Here is a 21,942-nt window from a genome sequence, read left to right on the forward strand (position 1 = left end):
CCCTTCCCAATGTTTCTTACTGTAATGTCAACTTGAGCAGCATTAAAGCTCTGTGACCTTGAAGTCTAAGAGGGAAATAAAAACCACATTTTTATTGCTCCATTTGGTAATATTAGTAGTAACAGGCATTTACTGAGTCCTTGCTGTGCGCCAGGTACACTGCTAACTCTGTACACATTTTACCTTATTAATTCCTCTCAGTGTCCTTTTGAGAATTATTCTATTATCTCCATTTTACCAATGAGGAAACTAAGGCACAGAGAGGTTAAGTCAATTGCCCATGTCACAATGTTGCACAGTTATTAGGTGACCCCAAAGTCCTGTACTTAACCTGTCCAGCACACAGTCTTCTCATGAACAGGGATGTGGTCCTCTACTCTTTTCACTGTTTCTGAGGTTAAGGGGACAAGTGGGGCTAGTGCAGGGCTCATTCCTCTGAGCACTTTTCCATCAGAAACTCTTTTCCTCCTTGGTCTACCATGACTGGTCGGGAGGCTGGAGGGCACATCTTTTTCCCAGAATCCTTTGCTACCCACAACTCCAATTTGGGTTGTAGACTATGGTTGAGAAATGAGGACTTTATGTAAACGGTATACCTCCTCTCCCTACTATTCAAAGGGGGAGCGTGCACTGCATTGTCCAGATATTTCATATATCAATTTTTTCATGAGTCTCCGTGTGATAACATTTTTAAAGGGACCACACATGTTTTGAAGCAAACATTAAACAAAAAGAAGAAGAAAAGAAAGCAAGCCAGAATCTGGACTTCTGTTTAGGTTTAGTGAATATCTGGAACTCTTTTCCAAAAGTGCTTTCAGCACAAGTGATTGGATCATATATATTTTTTTTCAAAAGCTCTTAGGGGTCTATTAAGAACAATATAATTATATAAATTTCATCTTTGTGGTGAATGTAAGTAATTAAAATCTGAAACTACCAGAGTGCAGATTTGTGTCAGTAACAATGAAAATAACAAATAATCTAATTAAAAATGGGCAGAAGACATGAATGCATTTATCCAAAGAAGACATCCAGATAGCCAACAGACACATGAAAAGATGTTCAATATCACTCATCACCAGAGAAATGCAAATCAAAACTACCGTGAGGTATCACCTCACACCTGTCAGAATAGCTAAAATAAAAAAGACAAGAAACAACAAGTGTTGGCGAAGATGTAGAGAAAAAGGAACCTTTGTCCACTGTTGGTGGGAATGCAAACTGGTACAGCCACTGTGGAAAACAGAATGGAGTTTCCTCAAGAAGTTAAAAATAGAGCTACCCCATGATCCAGTAATCACACTACTGGGTATCTACCCCAAAAATACAAATACACTAATTCAAAGGGATACATGCACTCTTATGTTTATTGCAGCATTATGTGCAATAACCAAGATATGGAAGCAGCCCAAGTGTCCATCGATAGATGAATGGATAAAGAAGATGTGTTATATATATATTTTAAAGATTTTATTTATTTACTTATTTTATTTCTTTACAGAGAGAGACACAGTGAGAGAGGGAACACAAGCAGGGGGAGTGGGAGAGGGAGAAGCAGGCCTCCTGCAGAGCAGGGAGCCGGATGTGGGGCTCAATCCCAGGACCCTGGGATCATGGCCTGAGCCAAAGGCAGACGCTTAATGACTGAGACACACAGGCACCCCAAGAAGATATATATATGTGTATATATATATATATATATATATATATGCTATATAATATAATATATATAATGGAATATATTTTATATATACATATATAATGGAATATTATTTAGCCATAAAAAAGAATGAAATCTTGCTAATTTGCAACAACATGGCTGGAGGTAGAGAGTATAATGCTAAGATAAATAAGTCAATCAGAGAAAGACAAATACCATATAATTTCACGCATATGTGGAATTTAAGAAACAAAACAAACGAGCCAAGGGAAAAAGAGAGAGAGACACACAAACCAAGAAAGAGACTCTTAATAATAGAGAACAAACTGATGGTTACCAGAGGGGAGGTGGGTGGGGGGATGGGTAAAATAGGTGATGGGCATTAAGGAGGGCACTTGTTGTGATGAGCACCAGGTGTTGTATGAAAGCGTCGAATCACGATATTGTATACCTGAAACTAATATTACACTGTATGTTAACTATACTGCAATTAAAATAAAAACTTAATAAAAGAATAATAAAAAAATAACAGATTATGTTTAGCAACTGGATTTTGATAATATTTATACAGTTTACAAAGTACTTTTATTAGGATGTTGTAGAAACAGTTTGTGAGGCATGCAGTGAGTGTTCTTATTAATTCCTATTTTATAGATGAGGAAACAGATGAGGAAATCTCGTGAGATTGCAGAACTTGACAAAGACAGTTGGGCACTCACCTTTTACACCCTGACTTAAATCTCATAGTTGCAGCATTCGTGCCCTTGACTTTCCTACCCCCCTGAGACCCAGCTCTGTGGCTGGCCTCCTGCGGAGGTGGAGGAGAATCAGAGGATAAGAGGGCCAGGTAACACCTTCATGAATCATTGAAAATTGACTTACGCGACCTGGAAACTTCAAGTGTGGGAAGTGTAACGGACTTCACAGCTCTGGGTTTGGTTGCTGACAGGGTCTACTTATCTGGCTCACTGACAGAAGGTTTCTGATTTTCTGTCTCTGTCTCTTCCTTTCTGGAATTTGTTTACTACAGCAACTTATGATTCATTCAATAAATATTTACTGCCCTCTAACCCACTTGCCTGGGGAATGTTCTTCCCCTGGTGCCAACCTGGCCTCACTGGATTCTCACAGTAAATTCTGAAAGGAGGAATGATAGCTTTATGTATAGTATTGTCAGTTCAGTACTGCCTGGCTCCTTTGCCGACTTAATTGGCATTATAATTGGGAGAAAAAATTTACATTATTGTACACATGCTATAAGGGAGGCATTATGCAACGTATTTGGGATGAGCAGAAAATGAAAATGCAATAAAACATTCCTTAAGGACTTTTTAATCTAGTAAAGTCATTTCTAGGCCGAAAAATCATGAGCTGACTCATATTTTTTCCTCCCTGAAGCAATAAAGATTATTCAGGTCTCAAAGACACAAGGCAAGTATTCATTTATTTAATAAATAGTGGGTGTCTATGTGATCAGGCCACACCCCACGTCCTGTGGGGGCAATGGAGCCCGAGACCCCTTAACCCCTGCCTTCTTGCAAATGGGTGAAATGATTTTAAAAGAAGTCAACATAAAAATAAATGAAATGGTACAAGTTATGTTATGCGTGAGGAGGCAATAAAGAAAAACCCCAAGCCTATCCCCCCCACACACATAAAAACCCAACAAGGGGCTAAGAAATGGAAAAGCAGATTTGAAGAGGAGATCTTTAAGCAGGTTGTTCAGGAAAAGTGTCTCAGAAGAGGTGACATTTAAATTGAGACATAGTGTGGACAGGATTTGGTCTTGGGAAAAGGCGGGGGGGAGGGCATCCTGGGGACTAGCACTATCTAACCCTAACTCAAACTAGCAAAAGCAGAAGATTAGTTTGGCTGTGTGAGCAGGAAGTCCAGGGATAGACCACATTTCAGACATGGCCCGAGTCAAAGCCTCAAATGACGCAGGCCACGTTTGGTTCTGCTCTCCACCTCATACCTCTGCTTTCCTGTGTACGTATGTTTTAAAGATTTTATTTATTTATTTGACAGATAGATAGAGAGCACGAGTAGGCAGAGTGGCAGGCAGAGGGAGAAGCAGGCTCTCCGCTGAGCAGGGAGCCGGACGTGGGGCTCGATCCCAGGACCCCAGGATCATGACCTGAGCCAAAGGCGGTCACTTAACCGACTGAGCCACCCAGGCACCCCCTGTGTATGTATGTTTTAAAAAGATTACTCTTGCTGCTCTGGGGAGAATGGGTTGTAAGGTGTAAGTATGGAATTACTTAAACTTAAGTAATTACTTAAGAAACTTCTGTAGCAATCTGGGTGGGATAAGATAGTGGCTAGTATTAGGGAGACAGCAGATAGATAGAAGTGGACAGAGAGAAGACATTTCATTTTGGGGGAGGGTATGGTAAAGTCAGTAGAATTTACCAACAGGAAGTGAGAGAAAGGAAGGAGTAAAACATGATTCTGAGTTTTGGGATTTGAGAAGTTGAAGCCATTTGCTGAGATGGAGGATTATCTATGTGAAGATTAGCAAAGGAATGGTTTGGGGAGCGAAAGTCAAGAGTTCTGTTTTGGCCATGTGACGTTTGAGCTGTCTGTGAAGCTTTCAGATGGAGCTGTCAAGGAGACTGTGGTTGGTGGGAATCTGAAGCTCAGAAGAGCAGCTTGGAGCCAAGGTGCACTTTGAGGGTCCTCAGCATGCAGCCCCTGGACAGGACACAACTGTCTAGGGAATGAGTGCGGTGAGAGATAAGGTCCAGGGCAGAGTCCTGAGAAACGTTTGGGTGAACGTGAGGAACTCAGCAGAGTGGACCGAGAAGGGGCGGTGAGGAAGTGGGGAGACCAGGAGAATGCCAGGTTGTGGATGCCAAGAAAATACATTGTCTTGTGGAGTCAGGGACGGACTTTGTCAAAAGCTGCCAGAGGGGAAGGGCAATGGACATGGAGACAAGAGTTTGTGCTTTGACAACTCTAGCAGTTGAACGTGGACTCGAATCTTGAAATGATGAAAGGTGCAAGCAAGTTTGTAGCTAGTAGGGAGAATAATCTCATGTGGGGCTGTGATTCTGTGGAACCGTTTTCAAAACACATTAACATTTATTACTGCTTTTCCCACAATGTCTCTGTGAGGGGTGGCAGGGCAGAAACTGTTATTACCATTTCACAGATGAAGAAGTAGAGGTTTGGTGTGGCAAAATTTTATAGCTGTGTACCCCAAAATCATGCTCTCCTGGGCTGGACCGTATTTCTCAGTCCCTGGTTCCTGTCCTTGCAGTCTGCATGGCCATATGACTGGTTCTTGACATTGAATAAGAGTGGAAGTGAGGATGTGTCCCTTTTAGGCCAGGCTATTACAAAGTGGGTGGCACTTTTCCATATTCTCTTTCCCTTTCCATGAGCAAGAAGCAGAGGACTTTGATGCCCTCATGGATGGAGGAGTTTGAAAACAGGAAGAGACGGACTCTCTGAATCACCATGGGAGGGAAGCCTGCCTGCTCACTAGGAATACCTACACTGAGCTGTCATGAGCAAGTAGCAATATTTTATTACCAATGAAATTTTGGTGTTTGTTACACAGCTAGTGTTATCTTAACTAATGTATCTGGGAATATTAAGTGTCTTGCAGAGCATCCCATTGTAAGTTATGATAGCGTGGTGGGTGACCAGACCTGTTATTAGTGTGCTGATGGTCCCCACCGCACAAGTACCACAGGATCTAGGAACAGAGGATGCACTCTATAGGAAACTCTAAAACTAGGTAAGTGGATAGTTGCACCAAAAGCTCATTTAAAAATAATGTTTCAGATTTTTGAAATAGGTAAAATGAACACACCCATCCTGGGATCCTTCTCCATCTGTGATTTAATACAAAATAGCCTCTATTAGCTGCATAATAATCATGTTTTTTTTTTTTTTTTGTGGTATGAAACTGAAATGCACTTCTAAAAGTGAGCCCCCAACAATGTGCATAACATTTTCTCCCAGATGGCTCTCTCCTTTGCCAATTTTATGTGGAAGTCAACAGCTTGTCTGGGAGAATGCCTAAATACCCTTCCCAGGTCAAAGTTCTCCTCCCATAACAACACACTCATGTGTTTTGCTCTAAGAAGAGAGTAGCACTGTGAGGAGAGAATCATTCTAAAGTATTAGTCTTTTCTATAAAAAAAGAAAAAAAAATCCCCATTCTACCAAAGTATTAGATTTCATTATCCAGGGGCTGATGATCCATTCATGATCAATGATCAAGAGTTTGTTACCAGGTTTGGGGTTAGTAATATTTCTGATGTTTTCTTCTTAAATAAGTACCAGTCCTTGGAGGAAATGATACCAAAACTTCCACAAGTGGCTTGTCATTTTAAAAAACCGTTTCCCCGTTGGCACCCCCAAGTCTGTCTGTCCGTGACAGCAGTTTGCACCTCTCTGTCGCACACAGCAGCAAACTTGAACCAGATACAAGGAAATGAAGTTGGAGATTTTCCTTTTAACTTGAACTACCTTGCAGTGGGTTTTCCGTGGTAGATTTGGTGACTTGGGGGCATCCTAACAGCACAGGGAATGGGGGAATCCACAGAGGGCAGCAGAAAAGCAAACGTGGTGCCCTGCGGCAACTTCGAGAAATGCCCTGTCCAGTCCCATACGGACACATGCTCGTAGTTACTCCTCAACGCCTCATTCCTCTGCAGTTATAGCTTCTTTTGGGTGCAAAGCCACCTCTTCTCTTTGTCGTATGAGGCAGTTTTCCCTTTGCATCCAGAAGGGTCATGGGTGATGAGCAGTCTGTAAACCACTCCCCCCTCCCAAGGGATGGGGCAGACTGAGCCAGAGCCTATTGGGACTTGGTGTGTGTGGGGTATCTCTGAGGTTAGAAATGGAAGCATGGAGTGCGGGGAGTTTGTTGGGACAGAAGTACCCACATCAGAGAGGGTCTAGGCAAGTCTAGGTCCAAAAACCTGAAAAGAGTCAGAATGAAGCTGAGATCAAAGGTGGGCACTGAAGTGAACTGTATGGAGTCGAGTGCTCATGAAACGGGGTTGCCTCCATTTTGACCTTGAACTTTCTAGTTGGATTCTTCTTTCCAGCTTGTCTCTTGGCTCAGGAGGAAGACCCTGAGGGCAAAGCATGGCCTGGTGGGCACGGAAACTGCCCCCTCAGCGGTAAGGGCTGCCCGGAGCCAGCAAGACCCCGCCCGTGCTGGAGTCCAAGACCGGGATGGAGTCGACCTTCACTGCCCACCTGCGTGGACCCATCCTCCTTTGCCCCAGCTCTTCCTTATAGAAACCTGGAAGCATTTTTGGCCCCTTGGAGTTAAGTCGTTGAGACGCTAGTCCGCTAGTCCTCTGTCTTCCCGGTGTTCTCCCTGGAAGAAGTTCCTTTCTTGTTTCACCGAAGTCTCTCTGCCCTTGGATTCTGTCAGTGGGGAGTGGCCAGCTGAGCCTGGTCTGTCTGGGACCCCTGCAACCCGGCTACACTCAGAAGGAAGATTCAGTATAAACAGAGTAGGACCCAGATCTAAGCCACTGCTTAATTACCAAAGTTTGCTCTTATTATTTTTTTTTTTGAATGATAGTTCCTTAAAATAATTCCTTAGAGTTCCTAATTCTCTTTAAACCTTTCTAGTCGTGTTACTTTTAGTGTGTGTGTGTGTGTGTGTGTGTGTGTGTGGTGGTGTAGATACATCTCTCTATGGGGAGATCTTTCAGGGTTCCAGTATGAGATTCCAAAAAGCACTCTCTCTGCTGCAAATGGGGCCAGGATTTGCTCTGACATCCTTGCTTCCTTCTCTGGGCCGTGGGCTCACTCTAGGCAGCCGGAAAGCAAAACACTGGGGCGTTGGGAATGTGCGTCCAGCTGGTAGCTGAACCAAAATTCTAATCAACTAAGTCATGCTTGCTATAGTTGAAGAAGCCCCAGGAAACGGGTGGAGAAAGCTCTGCGACAGAGAGATTACGAAGCCCTAGGTGAGGTAGCGCTAGAGATTTTGAGACTAAGATTTGAGATTCTTTTGCTGGGGGTGGTATTCAGGAAAGGAAATGCAATGAAAAGATCATAGCTTTTTTTTTTTTTTCTTTAATCAGTTTAATTCTATCTCTATATGGCTACCAGGAGGGAAAAAAAATTGTTTTATTTAACTTTTAGGAAAAAAAACCCAACAAAACCTCTAGCAGTTTCTTCCAATAGTTTGCCTAAAAAACTCATTAACCAATTGTACTTGAAAGAGCAGCCCCGAACACCAGCAGAGGCTGACTTCAAAGTGACAGGTTGGGCTCACAGGCAAATGGGGGGTGGGGGAAAGGGAGGGGACTTGAAGGGATTTCTGAAGAGAATTTCTAAGAAAAGAAAGATAATAGGAAACTGCTGGAGGCACAGGATCAAATCCAAGTGCCCAGTAGGGAAGCTTGGAAAGTTTGTCTCCTAGCCAACCACCTGCCCCTCCCTTGGTTTTTGAAACTATTTACAGTCAAGTTTAATTCAATTTTACTAGGATTTAGGTTTTTGTGGGGGGGAAAAGAGGTTATCTGTATAGGCTCTAATTTTACTTTTTGGAGTGAACATTATTTATACAAAAAACACAAATAGCCTGCATTTACATATGAGGTCTGTGAGAACAATTTTGGAAAAGACACAAGTTGACTCTCTAGGGTATTTTTTTCTCCTCAAAAAGATACTTAAGTGATATTCCTAGCTTCTCCCAAGTGAATGCTTTCTCCTTTGCTCATTATCCTTTATTCGTTGCTTGCACGTTTACATTTTCTTTAGTAAATACAACACTTACAGTAACAGAAGTGAACAAAATCTGGCTGAGTCTGAAAGAACAGGTTTAGGAAAAGAAGAATTCTTTTTTTTTTTCTTAAGATTTTATTTATTTGAAAGAAAGAGGGTGTGCGCATTGGGGGGAGGGGCAGACTCCCCACTGAGCAGGGAGCTCTAAGTGGGGCTTGATCCCAGGACCCTGAGATCACGACCTGAGCCAAAGGCAGACACTTAACTGACTGAGCCACCCAGGCGCCCCAGAAAAGAATTCTAATAAAAAAGAAAGTAACGGTCTCATTACTTCTTCAGATTATTGATGTGACTGCTTGAGTCGTGCATTGTCACCCTGTTAATTAGAGGCCACACCTGAGGAACATGGTGTTGACTTATTAAAGTTTTCTAGTCCCAAAGATGCATTCAGTCTATATCACCGATGATGACAAGTCTAGCAAACACTCAAGATTTCTTTCTCTCATCTTCTCCTGGTATTTTGTTCTGAAAATTGGAGTTTTATCCAATGGGAAGTTTATCTACAGGTGATTACTTACCACTGCTCAGGCCTTTGAACAAATTAAACCTGAGGAATCCTCATGGCTGTGGTTTGGGGCTTGCTGTTTTCTTTTGTTCAGAAAATCCTGTCTAAGGAACAACAGAGTACTTTTTAAAGGTACACAGAAGAAGAATTTGGTTTTCAATGAAGCTTCTGGTCTATAGTTCATGGGATTCATGTAGAAACTTCAGCTTTTATTTAATTCTACCAGATGCAGAGTTTAGTTTGAGTGCACACACAAAAGTAGAGAATGTATTGGCCAAGAATCTTCTAATAATATCAGCTTCTGTTTCCTGTTGGTCTTCACGCTTCATGTATGAATATTCAGAACTTCTGATAGTAAAGGATTTCCATAATGAAATCCTTCATTTAAGGATGTGGTAAACTGGCTTTTAGTTTGCAGAGTACTATTTTCTTTTAATTTCAATGTAATTTTGATGCATATGATTCTTTGCATTTGTGAAGTGAATTATTATGATTCTACCACAAACGCTGAATGAGGTAGTAGAATTATAAACAATGCCTTCTTTATTTTTTTTTAAAGATTTTATTTATTTATTTGAGAGAGAGAGAAAGCACAAGAGAGGGGAGGATCAGAGGGAGAAGCAGGCTCCCCACTGAGCAAGGAGCCCCCGCTGTGGGATGCGGGACTCGATCCTGGGACTCCGGGAAGGCGCTTAACCAACTGAGCCACCCAGGCGCCCAAACAATCCCTTCTTTAGGGTGCATTTAGCTTCTTTAGAGCTAGTGCAATTTGAGTTGGAAGTTGGTTAATACGAAAAGGGACACATAAATAGATTTCATTGAAACTAGCTATGGATGTCTGTAAAATTGCTTAGAACAGTATGGTAAGCATCATATTAATTTTTGTTAGTTATCCTTCACAACATATGTGAGAAGTGGCCTGAAATTAGTGTTTCTTATACTTTACAAGTTAGACTATTTTATCAAGTTTGCTGAGGCTGATTAGTGCAAGTAAGAGAGAAAGCAACATTTTCCCAATATAAATAAGTAGGTGAAGAAATAAGCAAATATGTAAAAAAGTGAGTGAGTGGGGGCGCCTGGGTGGCTCAGTCAGTTGAGTGTTTGCCTTCGGCTCAGGTTATGAACCCAGGGTCCTGGGATTCAGCCCTGGTCTAGCTCCCTGCTCAGCGGGGAGCCTCCTTCTCCCTCTCTCCGCCCCCTGCTCGTGTTCTCTCGCACGCTCTCTCTCTCTCAAATAAATAAATAAAATCTTTAAAAAAAAGTGAGTGAATAAATGAATGAATAAATAAATAGAAGTTATACTGAGAATGACCTCTTCGGATAATTCTTGGAGTGATTCAACTCTCATACCCTGAATGGTTAGGGAGCCCTAGTTTGGCACAACATAGCTGTTTGAACTTGAAGAAGAAATGTGTTCTTTCCTAAGCCTCAATAAGCAGTATATAATATATACAGCTCCACTAGGTGGTTTACAAATGTTGTATTATTTCTCTTTCCTGTTATTCATATAGCCCGCACCGCCTAAGGGATCATTAAACCCGTAACAAGGAGACGTGGGTTTGGATCACAATTCTGCCACATGGCTAGATAGCATAGCCGTTAGTAAATGTCCTCGTTTTTCCAAGACTCAGTTTTCTCATCTGTAAAATGGAGACGATGACAAACCCCTCATAAGGTTGGTTCTGATGATCAAGCCTGATAATGGTGATTCAGGGGGGCCGTGAAAGGCAAAGAGCTGTAGAGATAGGAGGCACCCTCAGGGGTTGTAACCATCCCTTTTTCACAAAAACAACATGTGCAAGTGCCACCTTTGGCTTAAGTCCACTAGGTTACCTTTGTTACAGGTTTGGAGGTGAAGGAAACCTGGTAGCGAATGCCACTGTATTTATGCTTAAATCATTTCTCTCAACAACTTACTAAGCTTATCAAAGCAAATGATTAGAGAATTATGTTATAGAAATAACAATTAAGATATTAGTGTACCACTTTGAATCCAATTCTCCTCCTTGGGGTTAAAAATCAGCAAAAACTGAAACAAAACATAGAAAACCCTTTGTGAGATGATAGGGAAGAGTAGAAAATATGTACCCCAGCATTTAAATGCTTCTACAACAGAACTTTGAAACCCTGGGGTGGATTGTCAACAAAGGCAATGTGTGGTGGGGAGGTGACGTCCACGACCAGACAGGTGGCCCTTACGTCTGCACTTAAGTACTTACCTGGGTAAACATCTGAGATATTTACTCAGCCCTGGAAGAGAACTTGAGGACTGTTTTAACTGCTAGATGGGAAGGAGAGCAGAAAGCCCACTGGTTCCATCCACTTAAGTCAATTATTGTTCACCCTATGTGATATAGAGATAAATGATAAACACCAATTAAAACTCACCCTACGATGAACTAATGAAATGGGTAAATCCTCCGCTTCCTCCAGCGGCTCCCTTGGAGGACTCACATCGCAGAGTGCCCAATTTGAGCTACTGTCTCCCAACCGGTAGAAATCCCGAGCGCGCCCCTCATCAGGCTACCCTGGGCTTGGCCTGCCCATTCCCAGGTTCATATACCACTCCTCTGTAGTTCAATAAACAAGTCCTTCCAGAGCAGCTGGTCGGGAGGGGACAGATGGCTTGTTTTCAAACCCAAAGAGGACACTCGCCCTGCTTGTGGAGCGAACTGGGTTGGGGTGCGGCAAGGGAGGCTATGCTCAGAGGCCCGGGATCTGGCTCAGAAACACTGTGACCATTGTCTTTAGAGGCAACAAAAGGGGTTGTTGAAAAACCAAGCTTTAATATAAAGCCAAAAATCTGTGCTTGTCATTTTGTGTTTATTTGGCATTCAAGTACGGCAGTCATTCTCAGCTCTTGCCGCTGTTTATGTTTAAAGGAAGGCCCATAGCCCCGGAATGGGAGCCAGCTTCCAATATCTCACGCTTAAAAAACCACCACCAAAAAGCCCACTATCGTTTCTACTCCTGTGTCCTGTGAGTTCCTGTCTGAACCTTCGGGGCTGGTGAGTGACAGGTCAGCGGGCTCCTCAACACCAGAGCCTGCTAAGCCTCCTGGACAGTTCTTTGATAACTATATACACATTTGTATTTACTTGGAGGAGGGGGACAACATTCCTTTGCCATTGGGTCAGATTTTCCTGTGTGAGCTTTCTCTCTGTCTCTGTGGTTCTAGTTGGGCAGTTCTTGTCAATTAGCAGGAGGAGGGAGCGTATAAATCATTGTGTACTTCGTTTCAGCTTCTTGGTTCACAGTTATATTGGGCCGCTGGCTTATGGGAAACAAAGTTAACCTAATCTTGAACATCAGAGGAACCCAGAGGAATTAAGGTTACGTAACTGCTGGACAGAATGGGAACTGGAAGGCAGGGTGATGGAGCGGTGCTGGTAACTTGCCAACAGGCAACGGTCACTTCCCTGTTAATTGGTGCTTGCAGAGCAGACCCATTTTTCTATGGTCATCAATTTAAGAATAGACATGAACAGAAACTTCTGCAAAGAAGGTATCCAAATGGACAACAGACACGTGAAAAGGTGCTCAACATCACTCGGCATCAGGGAAATCCAAATCAAAACCTCAATGAGATTCCACCTCACCCCAGTCAGAATGGCTAAAATTAACAAGTCAGTTAACGACAGATGTTGGCGAGGATGAGGAGAAAGGGGAACCCTCCTACACTGTTGGTGGGAATGCAAGCTGGTGCAGCCACTCTGGAAAACAGTATGGAGGTTCCTCAAAAAGTTGAAAATAGAGCTACCCTATGACCCAGCAATTGCACTACTGGGTATTTACCCCAAAGACACAAATGTAGTGATCCAAAGGGGCATGTGCACCCCAGTGTTTATAGCAGCAATGTCCACAATAGCCAAACTATGGAAAGAGCCTAGATGTCCATCAACAGATGAATGGATAAAGAAGATGTGGTATATATATACAATGGAATATTATGCAGCCATCAAAAAAATGAGATCTTGCCATTTGCAACCACGTGGATGGAACTAGAGGGTATTATGCTAAGCGAAATAAGTCAATCAGAGAAAGACATGTATCATATGACCTCACTGATATGAGGGATTCTTGTTTCTCAGCCTACCGACCAGATCTCCTGATTACGAAAGCCGCATTCTTTTTCAACATATCAGCTGACTTCATGAAATGTTGACCGATAGCCAAAACATAATGATTCAAGAATTGAAATACAATAAAATGATAACATGTCATCCTCTGAAAAATCTTTAAGGTACATTCTGGTTCCGCAACTCACCCAAATTCTGACTGGAAAAAGAACAAATGCCGGGGAGAGTCATTGCTGCTTCCTGTGGGCCTGACAAGGTGCATCCTGCCCTCACCTTCCCCCCCGCCCCGGTCCAGACCCCTTATTTTGGCTGTTAAAACCTGATTTTCACTTGAATTCAGTGGAGCCCTTCACTTAATTCTGTCTTGAATTAATTTAGGCTGTCTTATCCATCAAACCTTACATTCAAAGATGACCCAAATGATATCTCCTTTCATCCATGTTAAAAATGTTCACAATAATGGATCATCTCAGGCAAAGTGCTGTTGGAGTTCCTGGCCTAGGGAGCCTACTCAAAATACTTTCTTTTCTTTCTTTTTTTTTTTAAAGATTTTATTTATTTATTTGTCAGAGAGAGAGAGAACACAAGCAGGGGGAACTTCCGGCAGGCAGAGGGAGAAGCTGAGCAAGGAGCTCGATGTGGGGCTCTATCCCAGAACCCTGGGATCATGACCTGAGCTGAAGGCAGCCGCTTAACTGACTGAACCACCCAGGTGCCCGTCAAAATCCTTTCTTAACCAAATTTCGGAAGACCCCATGAAAGCTGAAGAAAGTATCTATAGGATCTTATGAAATCCCACTCAGCCAACTAGCTGGCTAAAGTATAGCTGTTCTGTGAGTAACAGCCTTGGTCTATGAAGGAAGAGCCTGGTGACTCTTTATGTCTTGAAGAAATTAGTTATTCAATAAGTATTCATTGATGGTGAACAACATGACTGGAAATATTCCTTTGGGGTTTTATTTTCCCAAACACCTTTACAAATTGATATTTGTGTAGAATATTGAATATCAATATTTAAGAGACTCAGTAAAACTCTGGTTCTGAGCACTTCCTGTTTCCAAACTTTTGTTTGTTTTCCAGTGAGAATGTATAGTCACCCATTTTTAAACTCTGGTTTTCGTGCATTTAAACAAGGCTCCCCTGGAGGTAGGAATGCCAGGGCAAGAATTAACCAGATTGTAATCTTTGTGCCTGGCAGTCTGACATCACTTGGGAACTCTGCCAAAATTCCTTTGGAAGCAGATGTTCCTAGAGGGGGAACGGTAATCATTTATCCTCTTACATTTGTTGGGTAAAAGCTGATTCATGGGAAATACAAAGACTTAGATTACAGTTACAAACAATTCACTAGAGATGTACCTTTTCAGAGAGAATAAACACGATTATTTTTTTAAAACATTATTTCCCCCCCTCTGTCCCACAATTTCTCATGTTTTAATTCCTACTTTCCCACCTACTTATTATCAAGGAGGAGTTGTCATGCATTCGCCCCCTCCCCATTGCAATAGCTCCCATGTCAATATGTAGGTCATTTACAGATCCTAGTAATTTTCCAACTGCTAGTCTAGCATCCAAATATACACTTCAAGGGGTGCCTGGGTGGCTCATTCGGTGAAGCGACTGACTCTTGATTTTGGCTCAGGTCATGATCTCAAGGTTGTGGGACTGAGCCCCGTGTGGGACTCCACACTCAGCGTGGAGCCCACTTAAGATTCTCTCTCTCCCTCTCCTTCTGCTCCTCCTCGCCCACTCACATTCGCACACACAAACGGGTGCACGCTCTCTCTCTCAAAGAAAACAAAAACAAAATATAAACTTCAAGCCCTCTTTCTTGTATTTGTATATTGCCTCTTTCAGGCAAAAAAAGTGGAATTAAAACATAAAACTCCAAAAGGGCCAAGTTTGTTGATAATTTATAAACAAGGAATAAAGTGGGGTCCATGTCAACACTGATTATAATGGCCTTTGGTTACTACAATGAGTGAATGTGTATTGACGTATGTACCAGGTGAATATTACCTCTCATAAAAAAAAAAAATCAAGATTTTTAATGTATTTTTTTGCTTTCAAGGAATACATGAAATTTGGAACATAAAGCTGAGTGAAACTGATGTAAGACTCATTTGTACTTGTCTAAATCTCTAGCCAGTTACTATTTATTTTTTGGCAGTTACCATTTCTTCCTTGGCAGTTACTATTAAACTGAATGAGTAATCAACTACTGGTAGAGATGCAAGTTCATCCAGAGGTGAACTCTTTAGGCAACTGCTGAAGCATCTTACCCAGGAAGTCTTGGGGACCTTTTGTGTAATTTGTGGTGTGTTTTGTAGTTTTTCTGCATCATTAGAATTTGCTTGTTATGTATTTCAAAACATGAAGTATTTAGAGAACTAAAAAGAAAATATATTAGAACAAGTTTCCTCCAGAAATTGAAGGATAGGGGAATTCTGTAATGCCATATATAAATCCCACTAAATGTTAGTAGCTATTCCAGAAATATCAAGCTGGTACTTTTTTTTTTTTACTTAATTGAGAAAACAAGGCTTTCTAGCCTGTATCTGATTTAATAAATGGAAAGATCTCTATAGATGCTCCCTCTTTAGAGTCCAAGCTTATATGTTTATTTCCAGAGTCTGTTCCAACACCCCATTGGCATTACGGTGGAGAGAATGAGCACTGGGTAGAAGACCAAAATGGAGAAAACAAGGCTGAGCTTTAGCTCCTCTCTCTGAGTTCATGTCTGAAAAAATTGATTTGCTGTTAGATGAACTAAATAATGCCCTGTCTTCAAAGAAGTGGGAGAGCAAGTTAGTGGCCTGCTCAAAATTTCTGAGGTAGCCTCAAGAATAAATTGACTAATATAGTCAATCACTGTTATGTTTTTAAAGCTCAGTATCAGTTATGCCAAAAAATTCATGATTGCATGCTCTTGATTTTTGCAAACTCTCTTTAGCATCAAGATGTTTAAATGATTCTTATCTATAGGTTATCTCATTTTAGAAACCCGAAAGTGAGCCCACAGATCATTTCAGATACCCCAAGGGAATTCTGCAGCTAATCCCACCCTGGCAAAACATCAGAATTAAACTTTTGATTACAAAGATACGTTCATGGTAGAATAAGCATTTTCTGTTCTCCAAATGTCCCGCTCTAGAGTATTATCTTATTTGCTTTACGATGCAGAACTTGCCTGAGATTTGTTACCTGCCTGAGTGCTTGAGTGTCTCCTTACTTGCTTTCTGGGCGACCAGTTGCTCTGATTTGACTGGGACTGAGGAATTTCTCAGACCTCCGGGCTTTTTGTGCTAAAACTGGGTCAGTCTCAGGCAAACTGCTAAATCACTTTCTGAGCCAAGTCCTGGCTGTGTTATCAGGTACTTCTGTAGCCTGGAGGTCAGCGTACAAATCAGCATCTCCACATCGGAGAACAAGCAACAGTACTACCTAGCTCTGTAGCACAAGGGTGGTCTCCTCAACCTCCCCATTCTAGTGCTTACCACAGTCCACTCCAGATAGATTTTCATCTCTTCCAAAGCTTCCATTCAAAATTCTGGCTATGACTACTGATATTTCCAAGAGTAGCCTGAGGAACGGTGCGTCCTCCTCATTTTCTTTATTTCTTCTATATTTATTGCTCAATCACTTTGCACCAGGCATCGGGTTAAGCGATGTTGTAAATGAGGGCAGACCCTGCTCACCACAGGCATAGAGTCTGGGAAGGCAAATACGTGAGCCAGCAATTATTTACAAAGCTTTGTCCCTTTGTCAGGCCTGGCCAGGACAAAGCTATCATCTTGGAATAAATTCTGTTAGCTTCACACTCCCCATCATCACAGACTTGCCATTTAGCATTATGCTAATTGGTCATATGAAGAATGACTTTGTGCTTTTTTAGGACAAAAGGTGAAGACTGTCCCTTACACCACTCAGTGTTCATAATACAGAGACCTTCACAGTGGCTGGAAAAACATGTCTCTGCTCTTGAACAAGTATGCTTGTTTGTGGTGGACAGTGGGAGTTGGAAACTAAGTTTCATATGCAGTTTGAAACTTACCTCTTCTTAGCCTTGGTTTAAGTTTTCTGGTAAAATTATACTGTTCCTATTATCTGGTTAAAATATTTGGATCTCTCTTTATCAAGGAGGTTTCTTGACTCTCTTTGCAATGGAAGGGAAATACTTCTCTTTTCTCATATAGTAACCTTCCCAAGGTAGCATTTTTAAAAAGACTATAAAGGATTTTGTTTTTCAGAGGACCATTGTTCCCAAATTGGCTGTGAACCAGGGAAAAGATTCTTGTCCTAAGCTTCTTCAGTGTCCTACAACCAGACCTGCCCCATTTCTCCTGACTTTTGCTGATGAAGTCTTAGGGAAGTGTTTGGGGGGCACGGAGGGGGTGTTGGTTTTGGTCTATTTCACAGCCTTACCTCAGAGTCTGATGTCTTAGAAAAGTTTGGCACTAAAAATCTCTTTTTACCTTTCCCTACCCTTCCAGTTCTGCTTTACTACCTTAAATAATGTGTAAAACAAAAAAGTCTCCAGGTTTAACATGCGTTGCTAGGGCAACCAGAGAGAGCCACAGGAATGAAACCAAAGCCAAGGAGCTGAGCACAACTCCCTGGGTGAATCTTAGTCTTGGCTGACGCCAGATCTAGCAGGGGTGAATTGAAGTCTGCTTAGCCGTGGATGGAGGGAGAAGCCTGTTTTCTGAAACTCCTCCGGGAAGCACACCATCTTGTCATAGTGGGAAATTGCTTGTGTGTCCCTTCTGTTTCTTGTTTGAAGGAATGCCCTGTCTTTTTCCCATATTGGCCTCCTCTGCAGACATTTTCACAACAAAGACAACTCTCTAGGTCATACTTCTGGATGACTAAGCACTCCCAAAATGGGTATCGTGAGGATTAAATGTAGATAAGACAGGTTTTTTGAGTTATAAAGGATTATGCAAATGTTATTTTTTCCCAATATCTGGAATTTGGGAAGAAAGAAGGGTAAGAGGAGGGGAAGAAAGGAGAGAAGGTGTATGCATTTCTAACCTTGAATTTCTTATAAAATTGTGGCAGAGAGGCAAAACAAATGACCTGAGGTGGAACTGGAAGGAGAGAAAAGTCACAAAGGCAGTTAAGCGTGGCCCTACTGGGTATTCTAACTACTCATCGAGTTTGCCTTGAGATGGTCCTAAAAATTGCAATTCTTCCTAGAGAGACATTTATTTTGTTGTTGTTAAGAAAATAAAAAAGGGGGCACTTGGGTGGCTCAGTCGGTTAAGCAATCTCAGCTCAGGTCTTGATCTCAGGGTTGTGAGTTCAAACCCCATGTTAGGTTCCACGCTGGGTGTGGAGCCTACTTTAAGAAAAAAAAAGAGAAACACATTAAAAAAACAACAACAAGATAGTTAAGAAAATAAATGGAGGAGGGCCAAATCTGGTACGTTTTATAAAAGGGCCAAATGTATACAAGTTTTCCATCAATTAGAAGAGCAATTTAACCTCATGAAAACTCATTTGAGATAGAAAGACATGTTACTTTTAAACTTTATCTAATATTTCAATCATAAAAGTAAGCCATGTTTATTCTAGATTATGCAGAAAATACAGATGGAAGGAGGATATTTTAAAAATTTGTTCAAAAATCCATCATCCCAGGGCAATCACTGTTAACACCTTAAAGTATTGGCTACCATTTTTCTTTTTAAAAATCAAAATTATGCTCACTTGGTCTAAAAAGTTTGTCACTCTTCCTAAATTCCCTTTATTGGAAATAACTAATTTCATACTTTTTAAATTCTTTTGGTATTTACCTCTAAATAATATGTTTGTATGTGTTCTTTTTTTTTTTTTTAAGATTTTATTTATTTGACAAGGAGAGACACAGTGAGAGAGGGAACACAGCAGGGGGAATGGGAGAGGGAGAAGCAGGTTTCCTGCTGAGCAGGGAGCCCGATGCGGGGCTCGATCCCAGGACCCTGGGATCATGACCTGAGCTGAAGGCAGACACTTAATGACTGAGCCACCCAGGTGCCCCTGTTTGTATGTATTCTTAAGTTTCAGACATTATCTATGGCCTCTTCCCTCTACAATATACATGTACACATCTTCCCAAAATTGTTATGTGTGATTTTGGTTGATTGTTATTCTGTATTTACATTTTTACTCTATGTATGCTATTTAAAGTTGAGATTCAAAATTGAACTATAAGGTATGCTATGATTACTTTTCCTTTTTTTGAACAACTTGGCAATTAATTATTTTTATTTTCTTATTTATTTTCTAGGTATAAATGGGTAGATCCAGGTTTTGTCAGCATGGACATTATACAATATTGAAAACCCACTACAAAAGAGAATACAAATCACAAATTTTCAAAAGCTGGAAGGAGCCAGGATTCCTAAATCGGTATTTAGAGGAAAGCCGTCTACATATCAGCTACTTTCCTTTTGGGCTTTATGCTATACACAATCATTATTCTATATGGGTTTGATTGTTTTAGCAGCTAGCATGGTATTATTTAATTTCCTCCTCATAGTCCATCTTTAATCTAAGGTGCTATTTTTTCCTCTTTGTTTTGGTCTCTATCGCTCATGGTAAAGGCTTTTCTCAAGTGTCGAGTTATACTTGGTTGTCTGCTCATTTGTGAGAGTCAGGGTCTAAAGAGCTAATTGGTAGTTTTAGCATATGACCTTTCCTGTAGGGTACTCTGGTTGGCCCATGTCAGTATTTTTAGGGATTTTTTTTTTTTTGGTGGCGGAGGGTGGGGGGGGTGGTTAGATTTCCCAGTGAGGGCTCTTTCATCTTTTATCTGAAGAGTGAATTCCTGGCTGCCAGTGTTCTGCGTGTTGAGTGGAGAAAGCCAGCTGGAGAGTCTCAGAATTTGCTGTTTATGGGATCACTGAATCCCTCTAGTATAAAAATAGTTTAATTTCTAGTCTTTTCATTCCTAATGAGGTTGAATAGATTTCCTTATATTTGTTTTTAAGTTAAATATATTTTTGTGTGAGTGTTCTGAAAACTAAAAGTATTGCCCCCATTTTAAGAACGAGGATTATAAAATTCACAAGGGGAAAAGGGGAAAGAACTGACACAAGCTGAGCTTCCAGCATGTTCTGGAACCTTGCTGGGTACTTTACATGTATTGTTTCCTTAAATTTAGCTCTCAAAATCACCCATATAGAGTGTCAAACAAATACACATTGCCACAAAATGGAAGAGCCACTTTTTAAATTTTATTTTTACACATCCAGAGAGCAGAAGAGTTTTATAATATAGCCTTTCTTTCTCAGAAATATTACTAAGGCAGATGAATTTCCAAAATCATTAAACAAAATAGTCCTCTTCCGAAAATAATGATTAAAAAAAGCCATTTTGAAGGGTCAATAAGGATATACTTTCTATCTTAACTTGGTTGTTATCAAGTGCCTGTCACAGTATGTAAGTTGTCAGGGCTGTCTTTGTGGATTGATTTCCCCAAGTGGGAAGGAAGGTAGGGAGCTGGCCCATGAGGGAGTGTAGAGATGGAAATCAGGGTCAACCTGTGAATTTATTATGCCACACAACAAATCCCCTAAGGCCCTGAGAGGATAAACAAGCATGAGTTTCCACTCAGTGTTTCTCAAGATTGCATTGAGAACACAGGAGTTGAGAAACAGCAAAGAGATTTCTCTGAATATGGTTAAGTTAATTCAATCCAACACATGTGCGATGAGCCAATTGCTGGTGCTTATCTTACCTGACCTATCAGCTGCATTCAACATATTTGATGATGCCTTCCACCTTGAAACACTTTCATCATTGGGCATCCAGGATACCACAGCTTCCAATATTCTTCTACCTCTCTGACCACCCCTCCTCAGTCTCCTTTATCATTTCTATTCCGACAACTCCAAGATGTATAGCTTTGATCTAGAATTCTCTCCTGCATCCTAGAGATACAGTATAATAAAACTGGTGAAAGCCAAAGACTAAGAGAGAATCTTGAAAGCAGCAAGAGAGAAGTGACCGTCATGTACAAGGGTGCTTTAATAAGATTAACAATTTCTCATCAGAAACCATGAAAGCCAGAGGGCAGTGCAGTGACATAAAGTGCTGAAAGAAAAAAAAACAAAAACCCTGTCAATCAAGAATTTGTTATTGGATAAAAAATTTTTTTTTTCAAAAATGAGGAAGAAATTAAAACATTAAGACAAGATAAACAAAAGATGAGGGAGTTCATTACCAGTAGACCTGCCCTGCAAGAAATGCTAAAGGGAGTCCTAAGTTTAAGTGAAAGGACATCAGATGGTACTCAGTGCAGTTTGAAGAAATAAAGATCTCCAGTAAGATTAACTAAAGAAAAGATATTTTCAGGGAATATCTGTTCTCAAGGAAGAACACCCACAAAGAGACTTCTGGAAAAATGGAATGCCAGAGAAAACGTTTACCTACTGCCATTTGTGTTCCAACACATGTTCTTGCCTAAGACTTATCCTTAGTGGCCCTCCTCCTTAGGAAAAGCCATTTACACATGAGACAGCAGAAGCAGAGATGGAGAATATGCACGGCCTGCATTCCTGGTTCACGTGCTATTACCGAACCAGTTAACATTGTGAGGAGAATGAAGTATTGTCATTACTTAACCTGACTCAGAAGCCCCTGATATTTTTATTAGGTTTTCTTTAAAATAAAGCAAGCATACACATATATTCCAATGCTCTGTGGCACACTAATGTTATTGAGCATCTCTTCAGGCAAAAAGAGAATCCTCCGTTTACTGAAGGCACAGAAAGTTCACATTGTTAGACGTGCCCTTCAAAGATATTGGCCAACTCAAGTAGCCTCATTACAGCATCAAAGAAACTGTCCCACCCTGGTGTTTCTTATCCATCTACCCATTCTCCCATTTACTCTATTTATGTCATGAAACCTGGCAAAGTTGGAATAACATGACGAAAGAAATA

The sequence above is a fragment of the Phoca vitulina genome, unplaced genomic scaffold (genome assembly GCF_004348235.1).
Source record: "Phoca vitulina isolate PV1807 unplaced genomic scaffold, GSC_HSeal_1.0 scaffold24, whole genome shotgun sequence".
NCBI classification, from domain to species: domain Eukaryota; kingdom Metazoa; phylum Chordata; class Mammalia; order Carnivora; family Phocidae; genus Phoca; species Phoca vitulina.